This window comes from Corapipo altera, unplaced genomic scaffold (genome assembly GCF_003945725.1).
Source record: "Corapipo altera isolate COAL_440 unplaced genomic scaffold, ASM394572v1 0, whole genome shotgun sequence".
In the NCBI taxonomy this organism is placed as follows: Eukaryota; Metazoa; Chordata; class Aves; order Passeriformes; family Pipridae; genus Corapipo; species Corapipo altera.
In genome coordinates, this window is record NW_020884872.1 from 27641217 (window position 1) to 27654618 (window position 13402).

General features: G+C 38.9%; 1 protein-coding gene across 1 annotated transcript in view; it reads right to left on the bottom strand.

Annotated features, from left to right (window-relative positions):
* Positions 1–13402, bottom strand: part of LOC113946044 (pinopsin-like) — a 74480-nt gene that overhangs the window by 10264 nt on the left and 50814 nt on the right. The gene's annotated exons all lie outside the window — the stretch shown is intronic.

Here is a 13402-nt window from a genome sequence, read left to right on the forward strand (position 1 = left end):
CTACAAGTCTGCTTACATATGTTAAATGTGAGGCATTCTGCTACTTTTGGTAGTCTTTCAACTATGCAGTGGCCGGAGTTGGGCCAATGGAGGTGCTAGTCATTGTTTTCATCCCAGGGAGTCACCTTGAGTCCATGCCGACAATAAAGCTAGTTACACATTAGTGGAATGATAAAAGTTGGATTGCCATTGTGTAGGCTCCTGGCAGCCAGTAATCGTGCAGCTCATCCTATGTATTACACCATGTCCTGGCAGGCAGTGTTGAGGGGATAATTACTGTATGTCATAATAAGCAAGTAACACCTCTCAGAAAACTCAGAACAATGAGCTACACTAGGAGATAAACAGAATGCTGGGATGCATGAACAGAGCAACTAATTGATGCTTTTCAAATCCATCAACTTTGGTTTTATTGGGTTTTTTTCATTTAAAAAACAACAACAAAACATGATCACTGTATTCCACCTATTAAAATGCTCAGTCAACTTCACTGTCTGTAACAAGAGAGGACATTCTTGTCTCACTCCATTCAAACCTGTACCTCAGTAGGAGGTTGACATCCATGAACTATATTCTGTGGAGTACAGGGAATATCTTGCTGTACTCACTATTCTTTAGCAGTGACAGCTATAGGAGATGTGACACTACCTTTCTAACAGGGAGCCTTGGAGGCAACTCACTTTCAGGTTTATTCCTGAAATTGCGCTGCCTTGGTCTAACAACATGCCTTTGATGGAGGGATCTTTTATCGTTTTATGCATAGAAACCAGCTGTGTTTCACTTGAGCAGTTCTTAAGGGCATAATTCTACCGACAGGTCAAACTTAATACTGATATTTTGGTCTGTTTATCTGCATTATTAGCTTGCCTGTTGTGATCTGGCTGAAAGACATGTCTCAGGATGATTAATTTGACTTGCTGTCTTGGCTGCAGCATGAACCTGTGATTCTCCCCCTCTACTGTGCTCTGGTGAAACCCAACTTGGAAGTAATGCATCCAGATCTGGGACCTCCAACATAAGAAGGATGTAAGAAGGATGTGGACCTGTTGGAGCAAATCCAGAGGAGGACCACGAAGAGGTCAAAGGGCTTGAGCACCTCTGAGAAAAGGCTGAGAGAGTCAGGGTTGTTCAGCCTGGAAAAGAGAAGGCTCTGGGGAGGCCTTATTGTGGCCTTTCAGTATTTAAAGTGGCCTTACAAGAAAGATGGGACAGGCTTTTTAGTAGGGCCTGTAGCAGTAGGACAAGGAGTAATGGCTTTAATCTAAAAGAGGGTAGATTTTGACTAGATATAAGGAAGAAATTTTTTACAATGAGTGGTGGAACACTGGAATGGGTTGCCCAGAGAGATGGTAGATGCCCCATCCCTTGAAACATTCAAGGTCAGATTGGATGGGCCTGTGAGCAACTTGATTGAGTTGAAGATGGCCCTGCTCATTGCAGGGGAGTTGGACTAGATGACCTTTAAAGATCCCTTCCAACCCAAACCATTCTGTGATTCTATGATAAGAACAGCTAGACAAGGAGGGAGCTAGTTTTTAACTAAAATCACATCCACCATCTTCTTCTGCAGGTAACTGCACCTGCAGCAGTCGTTAAGCAGTGTCTTACTGTGGAACTACATCAATCGGCATCAGCAGTGCACTAACATTTGTGGTTTGGTTGGACTTCTCTTCTAGCTCTCCTGGTGTCTTGATCTTTCTGGGTTGGCAAGTGTACAATTTGATTGTTTCATCAGAATAGCATGGTTTTATCTGCTGCACCTCAAAATTTACCAAAGTCTACTTCATATAGTTATCCTTCCTTGTTTTTAATATTTAGATTCTACTTTCTTACACCAGTGAGTTACTCTGGAGAGTGCACTTCAAAGAAATTACAGCATTTTTGTGAAAGTTTAGTATAGTCTGCCCCCTGATCTTCATGCCTTGATAACCAAGGCAACTTAGAAGTGCATGCTCTGTTATTTCTTTTTTCTATAAATATGCTAAGTAAATACTTACTAAGTTTGATGGAAATATTAACTGAATATATTAAACTGACAGGGAACTAACTATAATGCAGTAATACAATATGGTTTTTTAAGCTGGAGGCAGATTAGACACCAGAAAACTGGCATAGTAGGTTATGACAAATCACAGGAGGAATCATTGCTTGTGTGATTGCTGGATCCTTAAAAATTATAAAAGTAAAGAACGAGGTCCATTGTAAAGAAGGGGGAGAGACAAGGAATTATGAAAAACACCAAGGAAATAGAAACAAACAGCTAGAAGATGGGCATGTACCATAACAGATGGGTAGAATTGCTGTTTTTTCCTAATAGTCGCTTACTTGGTTTTGGCATTTTGTTTTCTTATTTTTTTCTGTGCATTTGGAGAGAAGCCCACCTCATCTGTTGGTGCACATATTGCTGCTGCCAGGTTTAGTTGCTGGGATGTGATCTTCCACTGAAGAACTATGGTAAAGTTAAGAACCCTTCTGCTTGGGCTCAGCTTTTTTGTGAACATATGAACCTCACAAATTAAACTGAACAACCTCCTCCATGTGCCTATAGTCATCTGTATGATAACTGAAATAAGAAAACCAATTTCTTTTGGTGGCCTGTGTCTGTACATAGACAAATACATATCAAATACCCTCTTGATTACAGGATGCTGATAGATAAGGGATAATTACTATAGCAACAACTCCTTATATGCTTGTGAGAAGACTCCAGAAACCCTGAGGGAATCAGGATGGCAGGCAATAGGCATCACAGCTGCCTTGATTTTATGGAAGCAGCCAGAGGGGAAAATTGCTACCAGTGCTGACTCCAGGCTGTGTCAGCTGCTGTAAATTACCTTGCTCCCAGACAGTTGTCTGAGTGCAACTGAGCTTCTTGATTAAAATATTTTGCTAGTCCACCTTCTAAATAGTAGGTTTTTTACACCTTCAGTCCTGGAGTACTGATGGACATGGTGTACTGGCTGCATCCTGCACTGCTGCTGCAGATTGTAGCAGGTATGTGCCCTGTGCAGGTGAGGTCCTGGGGCTGGGACAAGCAGAGTGTTGATAATGGAAGAGGTTTGGGTTATTCTGGATTGTTTTGTTTTTTACAAATCTAGAAGACATTTTTTATCTTTTAAGCATAGTTTAGTGATAGCAGTTCAAGGAAACATAACGTGAACATGCCTCAAGAAGTCAGAGTTCAGGACTTCTGATCTTTTGTAGACTAGGTGGCATTCCTGATCCAAAGTATCTAGCTTGGATTAAGACAAGGACAGCATAAAAAATTTTTGGCAAGTTATGTCAAGAAACATGCAATATGCCTCTTGTGCAAGCTAAAAATGCCAGAGGTTTACCCTTAGGCCCAGCCTTACTGCCCATGAGGCATGTGAGCCAGGAGGTTCATATAAGATGCCATATCCTGAGCATGAGGAGAACAGATGTACAGGCAGAGGACCAGAAAAGAAAAGTGGGGAAAGTTCTGCTCTGGACCTGTTTCTGAGTCTGCTTTTTCAGAAAAAGGGACAGGAGTGTTTGCTGATAACTTCCAACTGGATCAAGCAACATTACTTTTCTTCCCTAGCAATATTCTTCTCTGGATGTGTTGGTTTAGGGTTTTTTTCAATTACTTCCAGTGCTTCTTTTCTTCCATAGAAATGAAACTATAAGCTATCTGGTGGACCTAATTTAGACTTTACAAATGCATGGGGCTGAATGTAGCTATCAGGCCATTATGTATTTTAATGAGCATCCCAAGAAGTAGAGATGAGAAGAAAACAGCTGTTACCAAAATAATACTAGCGAAGTTGTTCCACAGTAGAAGAGCAAGGAAAGCAGAAACAACAGAGCCTATACCAGTGTCTGAGAAATATTACGTTATTTTCACGGTTATAGCATACTATTCAGATAGTTCTTTTAAAGTACTCTTTTTAAGTAAGTCCTCATGAAACATGTGCTCTCATATAAAGTTCACAAAGTGAGAGATGAAAGCTGAAGGGATTATAAAGTGAGGACTGCTATTTTGTTAGAGGAAATGGAGAGAAACTTTTCTTTGCCCATACTTTATTGTGAACGGCATGGCTGCTCAACTTCAAAGGGATTGGTTATGCACATGAAAGCAAATACTAACAATGCTACTGCATCTTCAATGCACATTGGTTTAAGACATCACTGTTGCTTTTAACTGGGTTTGTCATTGCAGGAAAAATAGACCAGTTGTCATATTTATCTCACACATGCTTTTCCCTGGCCTTGAACAGAGCTACTAAATCCCATACAGTATACAAAAGAAGTAGCATACCTGAAGTTAATTGCTCTTACCTAAAAGAAACTTCTGAAGAGTTTCCTGAAGCAACATGAGGAATAAGAACAGACAAAGAACTTGAGTGAATAGTAAATGGATCCTGCCTCTGCTTCCTATTCCCAATTTCTTAAGTTAGAATTGTTTTGGGCTTTGCAGTGTGATTGATGGATCCTCACTAACAGAGGCAGGAGCAAATTTACCAGTCCCTACAGTAACATTTTACTTCATGAGGAGAAATGACAGCTCTATTACTACTGTAATATGGGATGAGTGATTCCAGATAATTTTGAAAGAACTCCCATTTTGCTAAAAGTTCAAAACGTAAGAAACAAGTATTTTGACACCTGAAAAGCATGTGTTTATTTAGTCATAGTCAGTATGCTGTTCTGCTGACCCAGTTTCTTGCTGTGTTTGCAGTTCTTCACCCATGAACTCTAGATCAGCTCACAAGGATTAAAAGAAAGGCTCCAGCTGACTATGATGGGTTTATGCCCCAATCCTGCTATGAATTTAGTACATTAATAAATAGAAATGTGATCTTATTGGTCTTTTTGGGTTTTTTTTGTTGTTTTGGTTTTTGGGGGTTTTTTTGTGGTAGGTTATGAGCTGCCTATCCTTAGCTATGCAGGTAATGCATGTTTAGGGAAAACAGATCTTCCAGATGTTCTTCACAGAGTTTCATGAAGGCTGAGACCCAGGACACTGCACAAGGAAATCCAAAGCCATATTTCCAAAAGGTTATTTTTGTAGTAGAATACCACTGGCTGTGTTCCCTTGTGAATTACTCTTTTTGCTTGAGGGTTGGTCACTCATACATTCTGCTAACAGTCACACACGCCCCAAAACTTGAGCGGCTCTTGGCTATTTTACTAACTGAGTCTTCCTTGGCATTATTTAATTATGTGTCTGGCTAAAACATATGTTCTTACAAGTCCTCTCTCCCCCCACATTCCTATACCACTCGCCTTGTTGCTACAGGTTCTGTTGTCCAAAATGATATTTCCATCAATTTCTATGAATTATATACAAGAAGTTTTCTGATACAAGAACGATGGAACAACCTTTTAATTACCAGATAAGCATCCTGCTGGTGGATGAGGGCTCTTGTTATACAGCTCACACTTTTCAGCCAATTAGAGATGCAGTGTGGTAAGTGGTGGGTATAAGGGATGGGAACTGAGTCTTTCTTGCTTTTTACCTTCATCTTGGTTTGCAGCCTATTAGGTATTGATTTTATCCAAGACAGAATTAGAAATTACTGAGAGCAGTTTGATTTCTGGCTGTGTTTTGGTAACAGTTGTTTGGCTTTATGTGTAAGTAATGCAACAGTAGAACCCCCTGGGTTGAGAAATCAGAATTTCTGCTCGTACGGAATTTTTAATTCTTCTACCTTATATTAGACAAAACCAAGACAAGTTATCAAAAAATTCCAAACAAAACACCAGACTGTCAAAATATCCCATTACAAGTAGATGACTTCAAGGAAGTATAGTTCAGCTTCATTTTTACTGTTCCCCTATGCATCTGACCGTTCCCCTAGATCTCTGGGCTGGGCTACATTTTGCTGCCTGTCCTCCCCCTTTCTGAGCCACTTCTGTTTCTGTACTGGTGCATGGGGGATGAAGTCTGGTAAGAGAGCTTGATCTGCCTGGGTGAAGGACAGTGTTTCTCATCGAAGACACATTTGACAGGAATCAAGGTGTAGAGACTTAAGCATGGAGATCTGGCCTGAAATGTCTTTCTTTTTCCCCTGCTGAAAATAAAATTGGCAAAATTAACAGGTTCTAATATTGCAGGAGCCACATTTTACACCAAGAACATCCTTTACAGGGAAATTGACTAACAAGTCACAAAAGTGTCTGGTTCTTGTTTTCTGACTCACATAGAAATTCCTTGATTTTGAAGTTGATGATCACTGTCAGAAAGGGTGGTGAAGGTGAAAAGTTTTTTGTTAACCTTTGGATCCTACTTGTAGTGCATTCCTATTGGCCTAAAGCCAGCAAATACAGAAGTACTATAAAGCCTTAGATGAGTTGTAAGGTCTTGAGTAAGTATTTTCCCTAAAAGGTTAGAACATTACATCTGAAGCAAGGATATCCATAATAAGTACTCAGTATACAATAGCTGTACTGTATGTAGTGGACCCCTGCATATTTCTATAAAACCCATTTCTGAAAGTCTGATTCTAATTTAGATAAAGGGATTTAAGAAGTTACTGTAGAGCTGATATTTCTTGTTTCTGTCTGGTTTGCAGTGTTTAATTCTATTATTATTATCCTCAGAATTTGAACTCAAAACAAGAATAACTCCTACTACATTGAACTGTTGGTCCTCTACTAACATCCAGTGAATGCCTAAAAGGTTTCCCAGATGAAATACACAGTCCCAAACTTGATTACCAAAAGGCTTATAATTTGAATAGTTGTTTTGAGCATGAGATTATGAAACTAAACTAGTTCATGCTAGCAATATGGGGACAGAAAGTGAAGTGTTTATGGTGTCCCAGTATGAAGAAAAGACAACTACCAAAGAAGAAGGACTCTTTGAGAAATAAAGGTTTATAAACTGTCTACAAATAAATTTAGTTTGACAGCAGTTACAATACTAAACATCAGAGGAACAAAGCTCTGTAGCAGCTTCTACTTCAAGACTGTGAACCTCAAATGTATTTTCATTTGGACACAGTCAAATTTCTCAATTGCATTAAATAATACAGTTTATAATGAAAAGGGAATTATTCTAATGAATTAGAGGCCCAGTACAGTTTTATATTGTATTTTCCATACTGTGGCAACCATTATTTCTTGGAATACAGCAGCTTTTTTGCCCTGAAGGTAGAAGGACATCAGGATTAAATCATAAAATGAAGTTCTACAGATTTGAATTAGAATTGCCAAGCAAGTCCAGGAGGGTTTGAGCACTAATCTAACCTTTAATCCTCAAATTTCTCCTGCTGTAAAACTAGGATGATGATAATGATCTGCTTTGCAAGGATACTGAGGATTAACTCAATTAAAAGTATTTGTTTAGGGGAGGTTACATAAAGGCTGAAAAATATTCTCTGTCCAGGAAAACTCATTTTGTTTTTTCTCCATTCATCTAATCTGAAAAGATTGTTGCTTGAATTGTTAGCTAGATACATGACTGCAAAGATATGCCTGATACACACAGTAAAATTCTGAGAAGTAAACTTAACTGCCACAATATGTAGAAAAACATCCTGCTCTGACTAAGATTTTAGTATTATGCCACTGCCACAAGACAAGAGATTACTCAGTTATTGAACAGGAGTGGAAAATTAGAGGTTCTGTCACCTCCAGGGTTATGGTTACTTTTTCAAATCTTTTTCATCTGTTGAATTTGATTGTCCTCATACAGCAACTAAATTCTTTATCTAATAGGTTGTATAGTATTAGAGAATGTTGCATTCTGTTTTCTTTAGATGACCTATGCTTGCATTCAGCTTCGAAATGGTAAGTTGTAGCAAGTACAAATCTAGAGTCCTACTTATAAAACATGGACATGTTATAGAAAAACATATTTCAATTCAATTCTAATGTGTTAGAATTCTGAGGCTAAATTAATGCTTGACCTTAACCAAACCAAGGCATGGGCTAAAATTCAGTCTGATCCCTGATCTGGCATTGCAGCTGAGGTCACTGCAACAGAAGATCCTACGACACCTGTTCAGTGTGGCTTGGCAATGCCATTTTGAAGAGTAGTTCAAGTTCAGACTGCCTGTTGTTCACATATGCCTTGGTAGGACCTTAGCTGCCCACACCAAACTTGGAAATCAATTCAGGAAAAAAAACCAAAATGCCAAGTACTTTCACACAACTTCTAGATCACACCAAAGTAGTGGCAAGTGACAAACAGCACAATCATTAATACTTCATCCATTTTTTCCCCGCATTTCTCTTAGGACTGACTGAGCTCTTGACCATCCAGACTCTCCCTTGCAGACAGATGTGTAGGTGAAGACAGCAAAGAAATACCACTTTGGTTGAGTTTCTGCTGATATCTACTTGCAAGGGCAAACAGGTTACCAAGGGGCCTTGCTTACAAAAATCCGAACATCTTTTATTTAGCTGTGAACATACCACATTCCTTGCCCTGTAGTAAGCTCTGGATACTGGAAACTTCTGTTATCTATCAATCTACCCTGCAGGTATAATATTACAGATGGAAGTGTATGAAAAACAGCTGATTGTAAATGATGTTCTGAAACTGCCAGCACAACTATGGGCTGATCATTATAGGCAAGTGCAAACAATTTGACTGAAGCTGTTTTCCCTGTACTGGAGAAAATTTGAGATGTGCAACCCTACAAATTCTTTGAATCCTTAAACAGTTTGTTGTTTTATTGCCTTTTGTATGATGACAGTGATATTAGATGTCAAATCTCATCTACAGATATTTTCTTGCTACCTCCCAAACAGGCAGCAATGTTAATTTCATGTCATTCAATCACTGCAGTTAACACTGATTTCCCTATCTCCTCTAGGATAAGTATGACTATTACCCTTGACCATAATTGCCTGCAAGATTGTCAGGAAACAGTTGAGACAATGGTCCCTCTTTTCTAAATTAATCTCAAGGAAAATACACTAGAATGGATATGATCTCTTAATGACCCATTCATTTCCTTTGTCTAATGTGGACGTCTCTTCCCACTTTCGTGAATCCTCACATTTCTCTGGTGCTATGGAAAGAGCAATACAGGAAGAGACATTAGTATATTAGATGCTGTTTGAAATTATATATAAAGAGATATTGCTGCTCTTCACTTTCTGTGTCTTCCAGAAAGTAGGGTCTTTTAACTGGATGCAATTTCCATTAGTGCACTCCCTAGCCATAAATCATAAATCATTATATAGTTTAAAACACATGTACTTATCCTGTGTTTGTGTTCATTCACGTGTATTAGTTTCCAACTTATTCAGTATTTTGCTTGCATGAGAGGTGGTCTGGCTGCCTGCTTCCTACTTTTGCCCTGGGTCTTGAAGAAGCAAGTGCTAAACCTTCTGTGATGTTGAAGCCAGTCCAGTCCCTGCCCCGAGCATCCACAGGACAGGCAGGACAAGGCTGAGCTCATGTCAACATACTCAGACAGGTTGTACCAAGGATGTAGCCCCAGCATGAAGGCTGGCTGGGGCTGCTTGGGACCTAGTTAAATGCCCAAGTTATTTACCTGAATTGATCTTTTTTCTCATGAGCTGAGAAATTCCTAAAGTAATTTTGAACTTACTGTATGAAATATAATTATACCTTATGATAGCAGCAAAGGTGCCCTTGAGACTTTTTTTCTCTTTGCCCCTCAACTTTAAAAAGTGATAACGCTACGTGTTGGCAGAGAAATAAAGTCAAAACATTTCTGAAATGTACTACAGTATCATACTTAGCGTGGAGTATTTTGCAGTAAAAGATCATTTTGACTTGACCCATTTTTGACTTAAGAGCTTGGGTGTGCCATTGTATTTGGACTATTAATTACCCAAAGTCAACCAAGCCACCAGTGAAGAGATAAAAAGACCCCAGATCATGACTATTGACATCTATGTGAATTTTAATGAAAAATTATAACAGGATAATGATTCTTATGGTAAAGAAGCAAAACCTCTAGAAGCAAACAGAACCTCTTTTTAGGACTTAATAGGTGTGTTCCAATTTATGTATAAAATGAGGTTTGGCACAATTGTCCCTGCACTGTATACTGTCTTTCTGGATTGGTAGTTTTGTTTCCTTGTGCAGCTAAAATATCTTAGTTTTCCAAGTGTGAAAATGAGCAGCTTAAAAAATACAATGTTAAATTACCCACATATTCCTCCAGCTTTAACAATAAGTTAATTTTAATTTTGTTGGAAGTACTGAAAACTACAAAATACCACATGAAAATTGACTGAAAATATAGCTGTTATACAGCTAGTGGAAAAATGTTACCGTTATTTTTTTTTTTTTATCACTATCACATATATCTCTCCCAAAGCACATGTGCATTTCTCCCTGCTCAGGGAGATAAGGGTAAGATAAAGATATCAGGTAAGATAAAGAAGGACTGAAAAGGGTTAGTATAAAACTGCATATACGGAGAACAAATAGATTATCATTAAAGAAAGAAGGACTCCTCGTTCCTCGTGTGGTGGCAGGGAAGTTCCACAAAGGCCATGGAAGAGGGGGCTGCCCCAAGTAGCAAGCCATTCACTAGGTGACAGGCAGGTGGTGGTGGTATAACTTCCCTGGGGACCGTCACAGCCACCATGGAGGTGCCTGGGAGGTGTCTGATGGGTGTGATGCTGGGCCCAGGTCCCACTGAGGAACACTCGTTACATACATCACTATTATTATTTAAGTCTTTGTATTTGGCTTTGCTTTGCCATTCTTTCTATATAATTTCTCCCTCACCCAGCATCCCTCAGTATATGATAAATTTGGAAAGGCACAGTATTAATGACTTTCATGTGAGTGTGTGTATTCTTTTCAGCATCACTTCTCCAAATCTTTGGGGAAAACGACAGGGTCACCTTCTATTTATAAAAGTGCAAAGACTTTAATGCAAGAAGACAGAGACTAGGAATCAAATCACTAATTGTGGACTTATACTCACATCTAATACATCCCTTCCTTCACACTCTCTCTCCTTTTGCTCAGAGGCACTTTCTGACACCAGAAATAGCACATTGCTGATCACATGGTTTGGGTGGACTTCTTCCCAATTGTAATATGCAAAAGAGTGCTAGATGTGCTAGCCTGAGTTTCAGGGAGACTTAGGTGCACTACTAAAAATATGAAAGTAATTAGTGAAAAGCTCACGAGCAGCAGTGAAGCAAGTCTATTTTACATCAGCAAAGATTGTGCCTTGTTATCTGACCAGTGGTTTTCAGCTTAAACAGTGCATCTCTGTCCTCCTGGAGAACAGCAGATGATGCCATCCCACCTGAGGGATGTTCCTGTAGCTGGAAAGAAATTTATAATTTTCCTAAGCAATTTATCACCTCAGGTCATTGCAGTAGGCAATGGCAAAGACAAAACTTTTTATCTGGAGTTCCAGGACCATGCAAGAGACTCAGGGACTGCTTGAGAATTAATTTAATGATGTGCTGTGCAGGATGAGTTTTGAGGCTGACTCAGAGGCTGATAGTTCCACAATACTCCTCACAGATTTATAATAGCTGGAAGATAACACTACAGCTGCAGTCAACCAATGTCATTTGCAGTCTTGAGGGCATGTCCCAGAGCAAAAAAGTTAGCTTACACACAGAGAGCTAAAAATTATGCCAAATGTTCTCAGTATATTTATAAGATGCAGGACTAAATAGCCTACTTTGGTATCTCACATCTGCGAAGAGAGGGCTGGGGAAAATGCAGGCCAGATAATTTCTGTGCTGGGAGACACCAGTCTCCTGTGACAATTCTCAGCTAAGTATGAAGACCAGGAAAGCTGAGAACTGGGAAGATTAACAACTTCTTTTGCTGAGGTGTTAAATTTACAAAAAAAAGAGTGAGAACAACTACAGAGTAGCCGAGATGCCAAGAGCACCACTGACACACTGGATGAGGGTGTTACTATTGTTCCTGTTCTGAAAGGAACAGATGAAGGGATATGTTTCACCCTTTCTGAGTGAAGCACATTTCTCAGTGTCAGTTCAAACCAATTATTTTTACTGCTAATACACAGTGGCACAGCAGAGGAGAGCTGCAGGTTAATGCTGGACATTAGCTATCATTTTGGTTTTATTAGTGAAAAGTATTTATCCCAACTCTGATCAAGCTCCCCTCCTCAAGACAGGATTGTCACATCTCCATGTGTAAAGACAATGCCAAAATGTACCTGTGATCAATATTATAGCCTGCTCCAGTGATCACAGTGCAATCAGATGATTTCATGGAAGTCAAGGTTCTCAAAGTGCTCAGAGAATAAAGAAGCAAGACAGATGCTGTTGAGAAGTTTCCATAAGAATTATAAAAGGTAAGGGGAAGGAGAAAAAGTTACTGGTTTGCTTCTGCATTAGTATTTTTCAAATGGAATGCTCTATCTGTTTCAACATCAGCTCAAACTAGACTTTGAAAATGAAGTCCTGGTCTTAGGGAAGGCAACAGTACTTTTTCCTTCTGACTTGAGGGAGGTTTTACAGCTTGCTTGCGATCTTTCCCTCAAATTCCAGGAATAGATTCTTTTGTTGTTTAATAACTTTGGGTTAGAGGAAGCACACCAAGAATGATCTCAGGCTGTGGCAAAACTGGAATATATTTGGCTGTTATATTCAACTTCTCCCTTGTCTCAGTTCCATAATAATATAATGTTGATAAATATCAAGTTAAGCTCCAGCATACACTGGGCAAGAAAAGATAAAGGGTGTTTCTTTGCTTTGTAATAGTGTAATGGATATAATTACGAAAGAAAACTGAGAACAACCTCTAACCTATTTTAATTTAAAAAAAGGTGTTTTCATAAACTATACATATTTTTCAGATTTCCTACTGCAAAACACTTTTAAAAGTTCCAGATCTGCCATTATCAAACTTTAGAGTTAGAATTATCAACACAGAAGCATTAGGAAGCTCATTTTGAGTACTGAAAATGACATTTACAGAAATGAAGGACCTGAACTGGATCTAGGCATTTTAGAATTTGCCTTGGTCCTCATGAGACAAAATTCATTATCTATTTTGGCATGTAGCTGAACTGGGAATTTAACAGTAAGAATGCAGAAGTCCACAAAAACAGTAACTACAATGATCATTTGTTTTCAAGGGGATCTATCATGAAAACGGTATTTGCAAATGGTGTCCTCCTTTATTTTTTTTCAAGTTCATGAAATTCCATCATCTTCTTGTCTATCTTTTCTCCCACTTCTCAACCGCACCAAATGTTTGAGTATTCTTCTTGTAAATACCTTTGGCAACTAACACTGAAGCATGCAAATTAATGCCCCTTGTGCCTTCAAAAGAACACAAGCAAGTTCAATAAGCAAACATTTTTCTGTTCTTCCTATCTAGCAATATGTTGTTATTTGCAAACACTTCCACCCCAAGACTCCAGAAGTATTGCTTGGACAAGCTTTGAATGTCTTTCTTGTAAAGACACATCTCTAGGACTGGTAGTCACAATGGTCAAGAATA